General features: G+C 43.4%; 1 long non-coding RNA gene across 2 annotated transcripts in view; it reads right to left on the bottom strand.

Annotated features, from left to right (window-relative positions):
• Positions 1-20,239, bottom strand: part of LOC140488103 (uncharacterized) — a 54,867-nt gene that overhangs the window by 4,206 nt on the left and 30,422 nt on the right. The gene's annotated exons all lie outside the window — the stretch shown is intronic.

The raw sequence follows: 20,239 nt of genomic DNA, 5'->3' as shown, positions 1-20,239 counted from the left end.
CATCACTTCTCTCAATAACTGCACCACATGGTGAGGGATGATCTGTGTAAATCATTGCTGGAGAAGGCAGTTCAGGGCTTTACATTGGTTGCTGCTCTCAATCCACCTCATTCCCCAAGATTCACAGCAGCAAACCAGTATTTTTAGAACCGCCTCAGCTTTGTTAACTGTGTCTCTATTTGTAAAACCTAGGATTCCATCTGCATTATCAATCACTTTCTCACACTGTGCTGTCACCTTCACAGATTTGTGTATTTGTGCCACTCAAGCCTGATTTTCCTGCACCCTCTCGTGAGCTGGCATCATGTTTGGCCAAGATGGACCATCAGGTAGTCCAATTTGCATTCTGCCATTTTATTAATATCGTCCTGTTCACAGAATATTCAAACATTGGAAGTCAAAGAGATGATGGAGAGACAGCATATGATGGCAACAAGCTAAGATTCACAAACTCAGCCTTAAAACATAGGAACAAATAATTCCTGGAGATCAGTCCAGTTAATTTGATTCATTCTGGCAAACAGGCACAGATAGGAAATTAAGAATTTATGATGTTAAAGAGAAGTCAGACAGAATGTTCTCACTGAGTGTGTTGATGGAATAGGTTATCGAGGGACGGTTGGGTGTCTGACATTATTAGAGGCTGGTGATTGTACAGGTTATTGAACAAAGCAAAAATCAAAAGATATGACCATAGGCTTGCTTCATAGGAATTGTCTAACAACATTTCTTCTGCCCTTCACCTCCCCCACCTCCCCCCACCGCTTTCCTGCTCATGTTAACTTTCCTTTCAACTCTTATGTAAACCATTAGACAGGCAAAAGTCATTTATCTTTCATAACATGACATTCTATTAATAGCAGTGTTCATCATTTATGACAGAGCCATACCATACACAGCACAACTGAACATTACAAGGAGGGTCGATTGTACTTAAGATGGATGCTGCTTTGAGGGTGTACTGTACGATGGGTTCTGAGGAGGATAAACCATCCAATACCATTTCTAAAACCAGTTGTGCTCCTCTCAGATGCATAATTAAGACCAGAAATGTTCATATCACTGTACATCATTGCACCTGAAAAATCATGAAGAGGTTTATCGCCTTATTAATGACTATCTGATTCAGGATGTCACCTCACTCATTCTTACAATCTCCGTAATCTGTCCAAGACGATACTGACCATCAGCACACTCACTATGTATCCAAAGTGATGCAAAATTAAAGACTAGTTACTTTTCTTGAACTATTTTGCAATAACTGCAGAATTATTTCACCACCAGGTCTGTTGAATCTCATTATAGGAACCCACAGAAATTAAAATACAGCACCCCCTCCTGAATTAAGAGCAGTTTTCTCTATTCAGTGGCCTTTGTGATCATCCAGGTGAGGGATTTTGGGGAAAGGGACAGTTTCCACTGTCAAGTAGCTACAGGGTTTGTTTCAGACATTTGTTCACAGGATTTGGCCATCTCTGGCAAGGTCATTGTGTTATTGCTAATCTCTGATTGCCCTGGACAAGGTGACACCTAAGTAAAGCCTTCATTAACACAATGGATTGGCTCGTTGGGTCATTTCAGAGGGCAACCAGAGTCAGATTGCTGTGGGCTTGGAGTCACATGTCACTCAGACCAGGAAGGACATCACATTTCCTTCAAAAAAAGAGAAAATCTGTAAACCACATGGATCTTTCAATGACAATTCATCAGTTTCATGGCTACCCCTCAACAGACACTATATTTTTTAAAAATCCAGATTTCCTTAATTAATTAACTCAAATTACCCAGCTGTAATGGTTTAATTTGAATTCCTATTTCAGAAGGATTCGGGATTTATAATCCAATGGCATAATTAGCATACTACTATGTTCCTGCATCTAACATCCAATGGGTTTCTACGGAAATCAAATGGGATGGAGAATTCAATCAGCATTGCACCCAATCCAGTCAGTTTCTTGACTTGGCGGGGGGGGGGGGGGGGTGGAAAGGAGTGAGATCAGGTTACACTTGCTCCCCAGTTCCAACCCTGGTATGACAGTGGAGGACATTCAAGGGAGACATTTTTCTCATCACTCTGTTCAGAAATTGAGCCTCTGGTGGCAGTGGGACTTGAACCTGGGTCTATCACATTACCACAGGAACCCAGCAAGTATTTCCAGCAATGGTAATTTTCCAAGCTCCCCTTGCACGGAGCTGGCAATGTACCTCAGAACTAGAAGGAGCCAGTGCAACATTCTTTAATCTTCAACATCTTTGCGTCTCCAAATTAGCATCCAGTATTATGCCATAAGCCCCTTGGTAGAAACTGGTTCATCTCACACCATTCCCTTAGAACCAGCCACAACAGGATCAAACTGGGCTCCCCAAGATGAAAGGATAATTTCAGTCACTTCTCCTTTTCGACTTTGATTTCTGAAATCCTGAGCTTCCCAACAATATTGTACTGTAACCAGTGCAGCTAGAACAGCTCTTCACTGAGTTTTTAAATTGGAGATAATTGTCATTAGATGCTCTTCACAATGCTTTCACTTCAAGTTTCAAAGCTCACTGCAGCTTCCTTAATGTGAAGGTTAAGGTACAAGAGAATAAACTAACCACTAAAGGACATCATAGAGGTTTGTAAATCATATGGGGTATTAGATTAGATAAGGTGAATGGCAGGTGTTTTTTTCCGTATAGTGGGGGATTTCAAGATTGGGGGCACTTTTTTAGGTGAGAGGAGAAAAGTTTAAAAAGAAGACATGAGAGACAATTTTGTTTATACACAGAGAGGGGTTTGTGTGTGGAATGAACTTCCAGAGGAAGTGGGGATGCGGGTACAGTTCCAACATTTAAAAGATAATTAAGGGGCATGGATTGGTTGAATAGGCAAGGTCTTTTCCACAGGGTAGGGGAGTCCAGAACTAGAGGGCATAGGTTTAGGGTGAGAGGGGAAAGATATAAAAGAGAGCTAAGGGGCAACTTTTTCACACAGAGGGTGGTACGAATATAGAATGAACTGCCAGAGGAAGTGGTGGAGGCTGGTACAATTGCAACATTTAAAAGGCATCTGGATAGGTATATGAATAGGAAGGGTTTAGAGGGATATGGGCTGGGTGCTGGCAGGTGGGACTAGATTGGGTTGAGATATCTGGTCGGCATTGATGGGTTGGATCGAAGGGTCTGTTTCCATGCTGTACATCTCTATGACTCTAAGGTGAGAGGGGAAAGATTTCAAAGGGACCTGAGGGGCAACGTTTTCACTCAGAGGGTGGTGCATGTATGGAATGAGCTGCCAGAGGAAGTGATGGATGCAGATACATTTACATTTAAAAGGCATTTGGATGGGTACATTAATAGGAAGGATTTAGAGGGATATGGGCCAAATGCTAGCAAACAGGACTAGATTAATTTAGGATATCTGGTCAGCATGGACAAGTTGGGCTGAAGGGTCTGTTTCCATCCTATACAACTCTATGACATTTAGATAAGTACATGAATAAGAAATGTTTGGAGTGAAATGGGCGACGTGCAGGCAGGTGGGACTGGTTTAATTTGAGATTATGGTTGGCATGGACTGGTTGGACCAAAAGGTCTGTTTCTGTGCTGTATGACTCTCCAGAACTTTTTGCATCCAATCTCAGTGTTAATTGTATTAGTAAGTGTTAAACTGTGAAGTGACTGACATATACAGATCCACCAACACCCCGGATATATTAAATGCACCAAATGGGTAAGGATAAGAATCATTATGGTGAAAAATTACCTTCATTTCCAGTTTGCAACTTCCAAAAGGATTACAAAAAGTAATTGAAAACACAAGACTTAAAAAAGACATGAGGGCAATTTTGTTTTACACAGAAAGAGAGTCCAAATAGATGGGGAAAAATGAATTAGAATGTAATTAGCTACAATCACTAAAAGGATAAAAACAACTAGCTCTCTGCAAAAAGACATCAGTAACGTGAGGGGTAGCCTTGCAAGGCAAGTATGCAGCCTTTCCTGAACTAGTCAGATTCAGAGAAAAGAGAGGAAGAGAGCAGGTGAGGAAAGGTAAATGAACAAGAGGGAAAATGAAATGAAGAAATACCAAGGAAAGACAGAGATAATGTGAGTTGAAAGCAGATGAGGCTGAGTAGAGGTAAATGAACTGCGGACAGCTGAGTATTCAACGGAATGAAAATGCAAGTTGAAGAGGAAGTGAAAGGATCAGAGTTGTGAACAGAACATGACTTCTCAGAGGAGCAGATACAGCTCAGTGAGCAAAAAGTCACACCAGCCAAGCAGACTGTCACTACTAACCAACTCTAAACTAATCAAATTAACCACAGTATCTTTCACAGCCAGGAATAAAGACCCTGTACCAGTCAGCATCAAGCTGCAGGCAGGCTGCTTGCAATCCAAGACAAGTGACTCATTTAAAGCCTGATCCTGTGATGGGATTTGTTGGATTCTCCCTGTGGCACTTTCCCTTCTGCAGCTTATCACAGAGAGGAGCTGGCTTTTGGAACTACACGGGGAACATGTGAAGGAGTCCAAATCCATGTGCCTCTGTTCAAGAGTTGGCCCCTGAATTCCTAACGCGTGTTAAAACATCCACTTGATCAACCTCAAATTCACTTGCTGAAGTGATAATAACCCAACATCCTGGCATTTCTTCCTGTCTTGTTTCGGTTGGATGCTATTTTCTTTAAAGTGATGTGCAACCCTTTTTTTGTTCAGAAATTGGAGTGTGTCCAAAATGTCCCTCTGCCTGTTCAGCATTAGTCAGGACAGTGAATGGAATAGTACCTGAGGGCTCCTAGGCTGCAAGAGTATAGTTTGATTAGGATACCCACGCCACCAACATTGGGGGGGGGGGGGGGGGGCAGGGCTGAAGGGTGGTGCCTTACCTTCATGACAGCCACAAAGGCACTCTCTACACTGGACTGGCATCGAAATGCATCAACCACATGTGGGAGATACAAAAGGGCAAATGTGACTATATCCCATTGTGGCAACAAGTGTCTTTGGGAGATGTGAGATAAAGACCAGCTCAGCAAGAACACCCTCCACTACATCATTTAGACATTCCCATAAAATGTTCACCAGCCAATCCCACTGTTTATTTTGTGGGAATAGTTCTTAGGATTAAAGGGATAAAACAGGGACTAGATGCTGATTTGGATGATCAGCCAATGATCATATTGAATGTCGCACCAGGGTAGAAGGGCCAAATGGCTGACCCCCATTCCTATGTTTTGGTCCCCATCTCTCTCACATGACAGGGTTGAGCACAGTGTCTTTTCAGTGTAACCACTCGCTTCTGGGCATGAATCTGCAAGGACAGGAGAGGTGCAACTTGGGCAAACATCAGGTAAGGCAACAGGTCCCAGAGGCCTGGGGTCCAGGTAGCCAAACGCAAAGCCAACACCAGAGGGATGCGCAGGAAAATGGGGCTGCAGGAGAGGGGCATTAACGAGGGAATAATGAAGGAAGTTCCCGAAATGTGTGAGGGGTGGAGGTAGGAGGTGAAGATGATAGAAAGGGTTTTAAAGAGAAGGAAAAGATTTTTAAATTGGAGGCATGGTTCATGGAGATCAGCAAGGATGGGACGTGACCGAGATTATGAACAGACTGAAGTTTATGCAGGGCATAAATTACAGACCATCATTAAAAATCAACAGACAGAGCAGTTAAGAAAACTTCTCTATGCAGGGGATTGTTGAGATGTGGAATTCACAGAAACGATGGAAGGGATAGTTTCAAAATGGAAGGCTATTAAAAAAGAATTGGGGTATAGGACACAATGAATAGCCCTTTCAAAAACAGTGTGACAGGCATAGCAGACTTTTTATTCCTCCGAAGGTTTGATCTCTCACTCAGAGTGACCGTTTCTCAGATGGGAAACCAGACAGCAATGCAACTGTGGGGTATTTTACAGTGAGGCGTTCATCCAGTGACCACTAAAATTGGAGGCTTTGGGAGGGGTGACTAAAATACACAGCAAAAGCCTGGAATTCTGTCTGATTTCCCCTGCTGAAGACCAAATACATAGAAGCCAAGTCTTTATCTCTTCGCCCAACTGCACCCAAGATGGGTTTACCCAATTGGGATTGAACTCTGATCTGCCTGTGCACCATCTTCGTCATTTTCACCCCCTCATCCATTGCTGGAGGGTAGCGAAGGAAAATGTCAAAAAACTCACAGATGCCAATATTTAGTTGGTACGAGGTAGCATTTGAATACATCACACTAACCAAAAACAAAGCAGAATCCTGCAGCTGTTGGAAATCCAAAATAAAAGCAGAAAGTGCCAGAAAAGCTCAGCCTGTATGTATAGAGCAAAAACGAAAAACAGGAAACATTTTCAGGTCTGTGACCGGTCATGGTCTGCCTAACCTGTTGAGTTTTTTTTCTCCCCCAAGTATCTTCAGTTCTTGCTTGGAAAAGTTCATGTTGGACAGGCCCTCTTAACCACACCCTTTGGCTCTGGTGAGCCAAAAGGTTAATCTCACAACAACTGTCTCTCTCGAATGAGACAGCATACTATGATCCTCTGGGACAGCATGACTTTCACTCACTTTATTTTTAAGAGCATGTGACCCCATTTAGTTGAGAACGTTACCCTTTTTTTGGCTGCATGCATGAATTTTAAGTGAAGGACTTGTCCTGGACTTGTCAGAACCAAACCCACCAAATCCCACAATGCACTTTGTCCTATTCCTCCCCCATGCACGTCAACAATGGCCTTTGCCACTGTCTCCTTCACTAGTCCATAACTTACATGCCCCAGTCTCTGTCCAATCAGATCTAAACTGTCTTTACAACCTCTTCTTCCAAGTTTGGCTTCTAACTCTTGGTATTTTGGTACAGCAGATATAAACTAAATTCATTCAGTCTTGACGATCAGAAAAACCTGTTCCCATCTAGCACTCAACAAGACATGTATTTTTTGCAGCAATGTTCATTTTCTAGATTACCAAGTGACTATCTGTCCTGCTTTCTGGTTAACAGGCCATGTTGGAGGAGTAGAGAGGACTTCACAACTTTGGGTGACAATGGTGAAGGAAGAACGCTGTGTTAGAAAAAAGGACAAGAGGACTTTCTTCCCTTTGTCGTGAGGACTCTGATTGGGGGACGGGGTGGTTGGCGGGTTTGCATAAATCAGTACAGTTAGTAATCATTAATCGGGTTAGTGAGGTTAGTATAACAGCAAACACACCGGCTGCTGCTTATTACTTTGTTGGATTAGACACAATGCAATATCGGAACAAAATGCACACTAATATAAACAGAGTAAAAGTCATCAAAAGATTCACTTCAACAGTCCACCGTCCCCTTTGACTGAATCATCAGGAATGTTGCACTTGCAAGAACTAAATTCCTAGGTCTTTTTGCAAACATTCAGTGGAAATTTCATTTTATACAATTTTTGAACAGACTAGGCTCCTCTTGGTAAGGGACATTAATGGGGAGATCTATAATACTTTTTATTCCATGAACGAAGCACAAACATTTGAGGGTAGGGCAGTTCTCAGATGTAGAGATGACCTTCACTGGTTCTAATGGAACCAGCCCTCAACCAGTCACAGTGAAATCAATGAGCCCCACAAGACACCCTTTAAAATTCACCAATGTGATGTCTACGTCTAGAGTTTGTGGGCAGTTAGTTGTAAATGCAGTAAATGAGTGCCCCTTGAATTGCACTCAGTTGAATTGCTTTCATATGGATCCTTACAGTTAAAGTTGATTTCTGCTGGTGGACCCACACTGCCTTATTGCTTCCACATAGCTAGTTTGTTAGGAGGACAGGAAATGAGACAGCTATCTGAATTTATACAGCGCCTTTAACATTGGGAAATGTCCTTAGGAATGCCTAAGGTCCTGTAGAAAGCAGGACACTGATCCACAGAGAGGATATTGACGCTTTTGATCCAAAGCTTGGTGAGGGACGTGGATTTTAATTAGCACCATCAAAAGAGGAGATGGCAAGCTGAACAAAGTGGATAGCTTTGGGAAGGGAGTTTCTGAGTCCAGGACTAAGGCAGTTAAAACACAGCTACTGATAGAAATCTATAAAATCGTGAGATGCACAGGTGGGGATGATAGTCAGAATCTTTCTCCCCCCACAGTTGAAATGTCTGATACCAGGGCGCATGCATTTAAGGTGAGAGGGAGGAAAGGCTCAAAGGAGATGTGAGGGGGCAAGGTTTTTCCCCCACAGAGTGGTGGGAGCCGGGAACACGCTGCCAGGGTTGGTGGTGGAGGCAGATACAATCGGGGCATTTAAGGTGCTTTTAGATAATTACGTGCAAAGAATGGAGGGATATGGATGCAGGGAAGATGGGAAGGGATTACTTTAATTTGGTGTCATGTTTGGGTGAAGGGTAGATTCCTGTGTTGTACTGTTCTATGTTCAATACTGGAGCAATTAGATTCAGGTAGAGTAACATGAGGGAGCAGATGTTACAGGGGTGGAGGATGTCACACAGAATAGGGAAGGCAGCGACCACAGGAACGACTGGATAACAAGGATGAGAATTTTACCACGGGCAGCAAAGTTAGACTCAATCACAAAGCTGGCTAAGGGTTGAAAGATTCCCTGGGAACAGAAAATCAATGTGCTAATAAAGATCCAGTTTGTGACACAATTTGAAGAGCTGCATGTTCTCGATATGAAGCTATGCTCCATTTCAAATCATTTAAACAGACCATGTTTCAGCCCCAGTGCATTGAGTAAAGCAGTGCTGAGTTCGGTACTGAGGGGAGATGCTTCTCAAAAGGAACACAAATTCATTGAGCCAGGTTGTGGCATGTTCCGGGAACTCAATGACATGGATGACAGTGGGGGTTCAGTCAGACTCACTTGTACCTCCCCACCCTGGGCAGATCCACACTGAAGGTTTGCACTCAGGAACCTGCTTGACAAGCCAACCATTCCTGAGAGCTGCTATACCTTTAAAGGGGCACTGTCGTCCTGCCAGTGGGGAACAAGCCTTTCCCTGATAACATACCCAGTGGATGCTCGTTCTCTCTGGTCATGGGCAAAACAGGAGTTTGAGATTGGCAAGTTTTAAAATGCTTGCCCTCCATCCGCACCCCTCCCTCCCCCACCCACCCAGCCCTCCTCTCCTGCAGAAACCAGCTCACAGGGTATCCCACATTTACCAATGGGCTATTCCTCAGGCAGGACTGGATCCCACTCTTCAATAGAGGGTGACCCCAGTCCACATCCAGCAGGGGTTATCAGCTAGCAAACAGGGTCTTGGACAGTAATCTCAGCTCTTTAGTGAATATGGAGGGATGCAATAGCCAATTGGAGCATCTCTCCCTCCCCTGCCTTTGTTGCCTGTGATTGGCTCGTCTGGCATTCATCGTGAGGCATGGTGCTGTGCACAGGAGAAGCCACACACATTCACTTGTTCCTTCAACAACTTGCATTGTATAGGATTGTTTTGACCTGTTGGGGTCTAACATCGAGATGAGCTCAGATTCCTGACCTCACTGGCTACTCATTTGGACAGTGCCCCTTTAGAAAACTAAAATGCCCACAAAGGGCACTTGTACAAAGCTGGAACAAAACACACTAATTCACGACCCTGACCAATCAGATATCATTCAAGCCTTCATGCACTACAAAGCTGGAGAGAGCTCCCTCCCTTGTTAGTAAGCAGGTAACCATTAGTGGTGTTAGTAATGGTTAGTAAAACCAGAATGTCCTGGTCGAAAGGATTAGTATGCTTTTACTTCTAGATAAGTTATCTGGCCTCTTAAGAAAGTACAGGAAGTTTTCTGTATCTCTCTGACATCTTTAACCCGTTCACTCGTCCCCTTCTAGATTAATCACCCTTTTTAGGACCCATTGTTCCATTTTATTTTTAAACTTTTACAGAAACTTTCCAAAGTTGTTTTTTCAAACTTCCCCGCCCCGTCAATCTTTGCCATTCTGCTGCAGGTATTGGCTCCCTGCTGATGGATCCCATACATGTCCAAGCCACTACTGTTTTGAGGTAAACGTCAACAGGGAATTTCATCAGAAGTCACGTTAACGTGCCCCTTTGCTAGGGTTACCAAATCTGCAGGGCAGCCATTGAAGTCTCCAGGAATTAAAGACTAACCTCCAGCAGGCTTCTGGGAAATAATCCAGCAGGAAAACATTTGGGAATTTCATTAATTTTAGGTCCGGAACCAGACAGACATTTGGGTCCATATCTTGCCCATTTAAAACACAGTCCTTAAAGGGTGAGAAACCTTCTCATACACCAATACTGTCTGACAACTGTGAAGTTATGAAGTGATAGGAATTACCTTGCTCCCTGTCCTCCTGTGAGATTCCCACTGAGATGTCCTTTAGCATCAATAAGCTTGGGTAAGGCCCAGGTAGATGACCTCGCTGTGCCTGGTCTTTGATGTATGCTGTACAGTAAATGACAGGATACTCTACAGTACAGCCAACATCCAACAGCCAACTCTACAGTACAGCCAACAGCCAACAGGCAAGGTCAATGTCCCAAAGGATAGATGGATGTGCTCCGACTGATGGGGTTAACACAAAATGATCCCAATCACGGCAGAACATTTGGCTGACAGCCAGCATTGGAGAATCTTGAATGATTTGTAGAAACATTATTATTCACAGTATGCCAGGAAATGTATTGAGTGCACAAGAGGGGATGGGACCTTGAACCCTCACCCAGGATGACACGGTCCTCTAGGTATCTAATAGCTGATGATGCCCCCTTGGCCATACCTACCTGTCGGTCGAACCTGGAGTGAAAAAAAATAAGAGGGTTCATGATGGTGAAAGGGTTAAAACACAAGTGACAAACAGGCCGTTCTGTGGGGCTTTCGGACCACCAGAAATGAGTCACTTGCTGCCAAAACATTTGGATTGAACACAGCACTTGGCAATCATGGAGATAAATCCAGACCAGAACTCATCAGGGAAACACAGAAAACTTCAAACAGGCCTCAGAGAGTCATTAGTAGAATTGTTAGTACTAGTTAATTTTGTTAGTACATGCAGTGGTTTAGTAAAGAGCGTTCCTTCAGCTCTGAATGTTTCCTCTTAGTCATTTCATGCAATTTTATAACACACCTGGCTGCATTTGACTTGAACTCATGAATAGCAGGAGGAAAAGCTACAGTAACTTCCAAAGAGAAACACATGATAAATTGCCAAAGAAACCATCAAAACAAAAGAAAAAACATACAGCCGCAGAGTGCTTTCAGAAAACTGTCGGGGCAAGATGTGTGAGAAATACATCAGTGAATGGGGGCGACATCCACCTTTCTGGAAAAAACTTGAACCTTTCCATAACACAACGGTGTAACAGGGGACACCACCATCCGTTAATGTCTGTCACTGAATCATTCCTGATGACTGAACAACTGAACTTCCCCGAATGCCCCTCTCACGTCCAACTTTGAGAAATACACTTGTCTCTGAAACAGCATCTACTCCATTGTTCTGCTTAGTACAAGAAGAAAAAAAATGTCAATTCTCCTTCAGTGTCTATTTTCTTTCTTAGACGTCTATAGAGCTGGCCACACCTTGGTCCCTTGTGTGTGACCATCTCTAACTTGGACTGTAGAGGAGGAACGTCAAATCACAGTCTAATCCTATCCTCAAGCAATATACAGTTTTCAGAGAGGGGGAGGTGGGGAGCATTTGGATGGTGGTCACTGGATATCAATGGGGAGCAAGAATCTTTGCCTATTTTCTTTCCTCTTTCCTAGCCCAGTTATGTGTAGGCTAACTATAACCCATGTCTCCATGGACGCTGCCTGACCTGCTGTGATCTCCAGCAAGTTTTTGTTTTCAGTGTCAACTGTAATCTGTGTATTGTTGGTCTGGTTGGGATCAGCTAACTCAGCACAAACCTGTGTGAGGTGCTCAGTACAGCAATGGACTTTACATTTTCCACAACAGCTATCAAAAAACTGTCTCAGTCTTACAATAGCAACGCAGAAAGGCAAACCAAATAGGAGAATATGGCCACCCTTCCTGTGGTCAAGCATTCCTTTTTTGAAAAAGGAAACTTTCTCTTCGAACTGTAAGATTATGGGGTGGTGGCGATGGCATAGACTAGTCTTACAGAACACCAGGCTAATGTTTTGAACTTGGGCTCAAATCTCACCACTGCAGATGGTGAAAGTGGAATCCAATATAAATGTGGAATGATATGCTAATTTAGTGATCTCCATGATACCATCAATTATCATTTTAAAAAACCCATCGGTTTCACTTTTGGTCTTATACATATTTCAAGCTGTTAAACCTATCAAACCCAATGATGAAGACAGCATCAACAAAGGATTTAGCTACGTAAATCTGCCATCCTTACCTGGTTCAGTCTATATGTGACTCCAGACTGTAGCAATGTGGTTGATTCTTAACTACCCTCTGGGCAGTTAGGAATGGGCCATTAATGGTGGACTAGCCAGAGATATCCACATTCCATGAACAAATGTTTGAAAAGGAAGCAATAACTAATGCAGTAGGTAAATGGTGTGGACACTGACTTAACAGTGAATATTTTAGGAGCAGTCTGAAAACAGTCGACTAAGAAGAGGTTAGAATACCATTAATATACCCATTGTTAAATAAGTCATCAATAACCTACTGCTGTACATGAATCAAAGTAGATTATCCATTTACCAAACTTAAAACTTGCTCACTTATGCAAAATCAAAATGGGGCTAAAAGGCCTGATTTTCCTGTATGGTGCCTCTCTAATATATTGAAAATTACAAGTAGTATGTGTCTGAATCTGCAAATAGGCAGCTCCTAATGGAACTGAAGAGGGACATCATTCTCTACTGCTCTTCCTGTAGAATGTTACTGCCCGCAATGATCACATTTTAGAAACTCATCCAAGCTGTAATTTCTCTCTTGAATTAGTCCATGGACGTGAGCAACTGGCATGGAGCAATTAGAATCCCAACAGCAGAAAAGGCAGATCATAGAGCAATCAGCTTCCCATTGGCTCTTTGCGATTGAACTAGTCCCAATCCCTGGTCCTCATCCACAGCCCCATACTTTTTCCATTTCAGGTTCCTATCCAATTCCCCTTTGAACAATTGCTCGGATTGAAACTACCCCAAGGAGAAAGTGAGGACTGCAGATGCTGGAGATCAGTGTAGAAAATTATGGCACTGGAAAAGCACAGCATGTCAGGAAGCATCCAAGAAGCAGGAAAGGCAACATTTCAGGCATAAGCCCTTCATCAGGAATTCCTTATGCCTGAACCACTGACTCTCCTGCTCCTCGGATATTGCCTAGCCTGCTGTGCTTTTCCATGGACACTTTGACTTGAATCTACCACAGCCCATATTTTCAGGCAGTGCATTACAGATCATAATCACTGGCTGCACAAATACACATTCTACTACATGGTCCTTTTGTCATACACTTTACAATGTATAATCTTTGGTTGTCAACCCTCATCATAGGGAACAGCTTTGCCCTATTTACCCTGTCTAGTCCTCTCATGATTTTGAACCTCTCTGTTGAAACCTCCTTGCACTAATTAAGCAAGGTTGTACTTTATCTATTATTCCTAATTCAGGTGATAGAGTGCCAACAGTCTAATCACAACATTGAGGTTAATGGTCAGACTGGGTACAAGTGAAAAGGCCCCCTTCCTTGAATGACAGTGGTTAACTCTGGGGTAGCATGATGGCTCAGTGGTCAATACTGCTGCCTCACCGCATCAGGGACCTGGGTTAGATTCTGACCTTGGACGACTGTGTGGGGTTTGCACATTCCCACAGTCCCAAGATGTACAGGTTAGGTGGATTAGCCATGGGGAATACAGAAATAGGGGAGAGATGGTGTGGTCTCGATGGGTTGAATGATGTGCTTCCACAATTTGGCAATTTGTTGGCTCCTTGCAACCATCAAATCTTTGTGGCCATTTTCCTCAAAATCCTAGACTTACTGAATTTAATTACATGCCATGATGGGACCTGAACTCCTGACAACTGGGCCCAGCACCAAACCATCTTTTGTGCTTCAGCATCAGCTTCACAGCAAACCTGCTCCCTTTTCCATCAGAGGTGCACACATGCATCTCCTGTTCAGACTCTGCAATTTTACTTTTTAATACTCCCTTGGGTATTGAGTAATTTGTTGAACCCTCTTTACTGGCCATTGGAATAAGCTAATTCAAGACAAAACAGCATCTTCAATCTAGAATCTTCCTGCTGTGTGTCATTCAGGACTATTGCTCAACAGTGCTTGGCTAACATTTGCAACCTTGTATCATTAACCTGTACACAAATTATGTCAGGATGTCCTAAGATGGATCCAATGAATGTAAATTACACTGTGAAGCCCACTACATCATAGTTGATTATTAACCAGTGACATTCAGTAGCAATTGTGTGTGTCAGTGATAGAGTCATAGAGATGTAAAGCACGGAAACAGACCCTTTGATCCAACTTGTCCAAGCCGACCAGATATCCCAACCCAATCTAGTCCCATCTGCCAGCACCCAGCCAATATCCCTCCAAACCCTTCCTATTCATATACCCATCCAGATGCCTTTTGACTGTTGCAATTGTACCAGCCTCCACCATTTCTCCATCAGCTTCCCATGGGGAACCTTATAAAATGCCATACTGAAGTCCATGTATAGGACATATATAGCCCTTCCCATATCAACCAACTTTGTCACTTCCTCAAAAGAATTCTATATAGTTGGTAAGATATGACCTTCCCTGCACAAAACCATGTTGTCTATTAATAAAAAACCCATGTTCTTCCAAGTGTAAATAGATCCTATCTCTCAGTATCTTCCCCAGCAGCTTCCCTAACACTGACGTCAGGGTCACCAGTCATTAATTACTTGGCTATTTCCACTCTCGCTTCCCTCAGTAACCTGGGATAGATCCCATCCAGACCTGGGGATGTGTCCACCTGAATGCCTTTTAGATTTACCCAACACTTCCTCCCTCCTTATGTTGACTCTGGCCTTGCAAGGCTCTAGTATGCAATGTTTAATCTAACAGCCAGCAGTGAAAATGCTGGTCTGTCCAACTTGGAAAGTTCTGCTTTGGCTGTGCAATAACCTTGTATATCATAGGTTAAAGAGTTAGTAACAGTTAACCATAGTTAGTAAGAGGTTGAGATAACTTATGTTAGTAACAGTTAGTTTCTTTTCATGCAAGTTAGTAATGGTTTATTGGGTTCGGCAATATGTGGGTCGCAGGGTCAAAAACCTGGAATTCCCTCCCTCAGGGCATTGTGGGTATCCACAGCTTACCACTGCCTACTCACGTGCAAGATTAACAAATACTGGCCCAGACAGCAATGCGTACATTCCATAAATGAATGAAAAAAACCCTGATTTTATTTGGTTCAGATACAAAAGTCCATCTGCTTTCTTTCTCTTATTCTGACATCTCATTGCTGCCAATAAGCGTGCACTTGTAGGAGTCTTGCGACATATGGATTTTTTTTAAGCAAACGTTTTGCAATTCGAATGAAACTTTAAAAGGCAGACCAGAAATTTGCAAACGTTTGAGAACAAACATTAGATCACAGAGCTGCGAACCATGTTCTCCAAGAGGTGCAAAAGATGAGCTCCTGAGCATTTGATCCTCAGCCATAATAAGCATTTACTGACTGCCAGGTCCCTTGTTGTACAATGACACAGGAACAGGAGTAGGCCATTCAGCCCCTTCAGCCGGATGATAGCATCAGCAATTCCTCCCTGTGATTGTATGTGGGAAGATAAGTTGTGAACAGGAAGTAAGGATACAGAACATAGATACGTTAGTAGGCAACAATCTGCCAAACAGAATATAATGGAGAGAAAATGTGAAATTGTCCAGTTGTGCAGGAAAAATTAAAGCAGTAGATTATCTAAATGGTGAGAGATTGCTTGTATCCACCTGAGCTTAGAAGAGTAAGACATCCTTTATTGAAACATTAAAAAAAAACCTGAGGGCTTTTGACACTGTGCATGTTAAAAGGATATTTTCCCTTGTGGGAGATTTGAGAATAGAGTCACCACTGAGGAGAATCTGTATTGCTTTTGTCCTGCTCACTGCTAAAAAGGAGCTTCCCAGAGCTCCTCACATCTCAAGCTCATCCATGATTTAATCCTTTGCTTCCCACTCCCTGTAAATCACCTGATGTGTGTATTTTGGGATACGTGATTGGGTGGACACATATTTCTATCGTTTACTTAGCAGGACTCATATACTTAATGGTAAGGTCCTAGGGAGTGTTGCTGAACAAAGAGACCTTGGAGTGCAGGTTCATAGCTCCTTGAAAGTGGAGTCGCAGGTAGATTGGATAGTGAAGAAGGTGTTTAGTATGCTTTCCTTTATTGGTCCGAGTATTGATTACAGGAGTTGGGAGGTCATGTTGCGGCTGTACAGGACATTAGTTAGGCCACTGTTGGAATATTGCGTGCAATTCTGGTCTCCTTCCTATCAGAAAGATGTTGTGAAACTTGAAAGGGTTCAGAAAAGATTTACAAGGATGTTGGCAGGGTTGGAGGATTTGAGCAACAGGGAGAGGCTGAACAGGTTGGGTCTGTTTTCTCTGGAGTGTTGGAGACTGAGGGGTGACCAGGTGCTGGCAGGTGGGACTAGATTGGGTTGGGATATCTGGTCGGCTTGGACCGAAGGGTTTGTTTCCATGCTGTACATCTCTATGACTCTACATTGGACAGTATGGTAACTCAGTGGTTAGCACTTCACCAGGGACCCAGGTTCAATTCCAGCCTTGGGTGACTGCCTGTGTGGAGTTTGCACATCCTCCTTGTGTCTGCACGTGATTCTTCTAGGTGCTACAGTTCCCTCCCACAGTCCAAGGTGCGTAGGCCATGGGAAATGCAGGGTTACAGGTATTGGGTGGGATGCTCCCAAGAGAGTCACTGTAGCTTCGATGAGCCAAATCGTCTGCTTCCACATCGTAGGGATTCTACGATCTTGCTGTCTTCCATGTTATTTAGTTCCAGAAATTCATTTTCTCCGTATTGTGCTAAATAGACAGCAACAGGTCCCCGACCAGAGGATTGTTCCTATTAGCTCCATATTTAAATAGAAAGAGGTGTCTAAAATAGCAGATAGTTTCAATCCAACTGAATAATTCGCATGTCTGTTTTGCCTCAGAGCATTTAGTTGCTTCTTAGAGACAGGGCTAGTTCTAAAGAAGGGTTACTGGACTTGAAACATTAACTTGAAACATTTTCTCTCCACAGATGCTGACAGCCTTGCTGAGTTTCTCCAGCAATTACTTGTTTTTGTCAGTTTGTTTCAGATTTCCGGCGTCAACCCAGAGTTCAATTCCCGCCTCAGGCGACCGACTGTGTGGAGTTTGCCCATTCTCCCAGTGTCTGCGTGGGTTTCCTGCGGGTGCTCCAGTTTCCTCCCACAGTCCAAAGATGTGCACATCAGGTGAATTGGCCATGCTAAATTGCCCGTAATGTTAGGTAAGGGGTAAATGTAGGGGAATGGGTGGGTTGCGCTTCGGCGGGGCGGTGTGGACTTGTTGGGCCGAAGGGCCTGTTTCCACACTAAGTAATCTAAAAAAAAAATCTAAAAAAACTTTTCTTTGTTACATTCTGTTTCTCAGTGTCGAACGTTTATGTATCACTCAGCATCTTCAAACGAGTTTGAACCACATTACTTGATCCTATTCTGAAAATGGTGACTCTTACCAAGGACAGCTCCAGTCAATTAAAGAGTACAAGTTGCACATCCAGCTATCCCTCACTCTTGTGAAAGCATCCCACAGTGCTTCCCCAAAGTATTGTGTCAAGTTTAACAAGCCTGTGAGGAGGTATTAGAATGAGTGACCAAGAGGTACAAAGTGACAGGGTCTTATAGTGCAGTGGTAACATCCCAACCTCAGAGCTCTAAGGTCTGGATTCAAGATACACTTGTACGAGAGCTGTTTCATAGAATGTCCAAACCAGTTCATTAAAAATAACCACAAGATTAAAACAATGACATCACAGTGGCTGGTTTTAACAAGAATCTTTAAGAAAGGGAGCAAATAGAAAGCAGGTTTAGGGAGGAAATTCCAGAGATTAGACAGGAAAAAGTATGACCACAGTCAGTGCAGCAATTAAAATCAGGGGAGGACTAGAAGCCAGAAGTGGAAGTGTACAGATATTCATTGAGAGGTGAGAGAATTTATAGATAGGGAGGGTCAAGGCCATAAGAAATAGGAACAGGAGTTAGGTCATTCAGCCCCTTGAGCCTTCTCCACCACTCAATAGTATCATGGCTGATCAGACATTCCTCGCATCCACTTTCCTGCCCATTCCCTATAACCCACTAGTCAAGAATCTACCTCAGATTAAATATACACAAGGACTCTGTCCCCACAGCTCTCGGTGGCCAGGCCAGGGAGAAATTTGAAAAGATAAATGTTGAGAATTATTTTAAAATTTGGGATAGCCTCCTCTTATTAGGAAGTATTTTCATTCTCTGTCAAGTTTGTGTATTTCTGCCAGGGCAGCAGTTGGGGTGAGGCCCTTAGTCGGCTGCCCGTGTAAATCAGCCACAGCAGGATGAATAGGAATCCACGCAAGTTAGGAGACTCTGCATCGGTGTTTTTGATACATCGGTGTTTCCAGAGAGAGCAAGGTTAATGTCGTGGCGTCACAGGTTATGGGGGGAGTTAAACCTGTGGAATACAAAAAGGTGAACCAGAGCCTGCTTTTGCCTGGTATCCTTCAGCTGCAGGGAGGGAATGCTTTTCTGAATCAGATTGCCAGGCTGGTATATTCCCAGTTTGCCCAGGGGCAGCTGAGTCTAAAGGGCAACACCCCAACTGCTGCCCTGGCAGAAATACACAAACTTGACAGAGAGAATGAAAATACTTCCTAATAAGAGGAGGCAGAAAGGCAATTAACCACAATGTAATTAGCAGTGAACCACACTGTAATTACATCACTGCAAACATGAATGTAATAAACGACAGCTGGGTAACATTTAACATTAGAATCTACACTGAATAATATTTAACCTCATCTATTATTGGCAAAACAATTATTGTTCAGATTTTTCTTTTGTTAAATACTAAACATCGTGGAGGAGTTTTGAAGAGGCTCTTTTGGGTCTGATTTCAAAGCCTCAACCCTGAACTTGCTCGAAAACAACAATTTGCATAGCACCATCATCATAGGAAAAGCATCCCAAGGCATTTCACAGGAATACTCGGTTGGGCTTAGCAACTGAAACCGACATCAAATCCCTGCCGAAGAGATCTTAGGGTAGCCAGTCAAAATGGGATAGGTTTTAAAGAACATCCAGAAGCCAGAAGAGAATCCCCGAGATTGGGGTCCATGTAAATGGAGGCCAGGCCATTAATGGGGAAAATGATGAAAAAAAAATCACAAAAAGGCCAGAATTCGAACTGTGCAGAGGTAAGGGACTGGAGGTGGTAACATAGACCAGGAAGGGTGTGATTTTATAAAAACAAGGATTTGCATTTGAAAATAGACTGTTTGGCACCGTGCACAGTGCCAGTGTCCCTGCCTCTGAGCCAGAAGACTCCAGTTCAAGTCCCACCTGCTCCAGAGGTGGGGATAGAACATCTCTAAGCAGGCTGATTAGAAAGTACTGAAAAGGAGCCATTCCTGAACTGACAGCCACCATAGCTCAGTGAGCACAGGGTGAATGGGACTTGGTGTGAGCTCGGATATCACAGAGACGTGGCAGAGGTCAGGTTTATTGGACTGAAAGACTGGAGCAGTACTATTCCAGAGGTGTCCAGCAACTCGAAGGCTAATTAAGATTACAGAAGATGCAGTCAGCAGCTGATGAGCTGAACTGGTGAGCCACTTTAAAAATCAAATAAATTTGCTGCCTGATACCGTATAGGATTAACATCGAAGGTTGGATGGACCATTTACAATTGAGGTCCAGACTATCTTTCTCCTACAATCGGAATGTCAGCTGCAGTGCAGTTGGTGACACTGGTTGACCTGAATCTAAAAGGTTCCAGGTTTAGGTAAGTCCCACAACAGCAGAAAAGACACTCCTGTGTCATTATGGAGCAGCAGCTTTGGAATGTGATGGTAAACTGATTCAGCCGTCTGGCTGGATACAGAGGTTCCTTAGACACTATTTCAAAAAAGAGCAGCGAACTCCACCCCCCCCCCACCCCCCGCTCCCCCCTACCACCCCCCCACCCCCACCCACCAGTGTCCTCACCAATGTATTCCTCGGTCAACATGACTCAGTGTCCCGTCATTATCACATCACACTTGCTAATACACTGACTACAATTCAGAAGTGATTCATTGG

This window comes from Chiloscyllium punctatum, chromosome 17 (assembly GCF_047496795.1).
Source record: "Chiloscyllium punctatum isolate Juve2018m chromosome 17, sChiPun1.3, whole genome shotgun sequence".
NCBI classification, from domain to species: Eukaryota; Metazoa; Chordata; class Chondrichthyes; order Orectolobiformes; family Hemiscylliidae; genus Chiloscyllium; species Chiloscyllium punctatum.
Note: the sequence above shows the minus strand (reverse complement) of the source record. Positions and strands in the feature narration are given on the sequence as shown.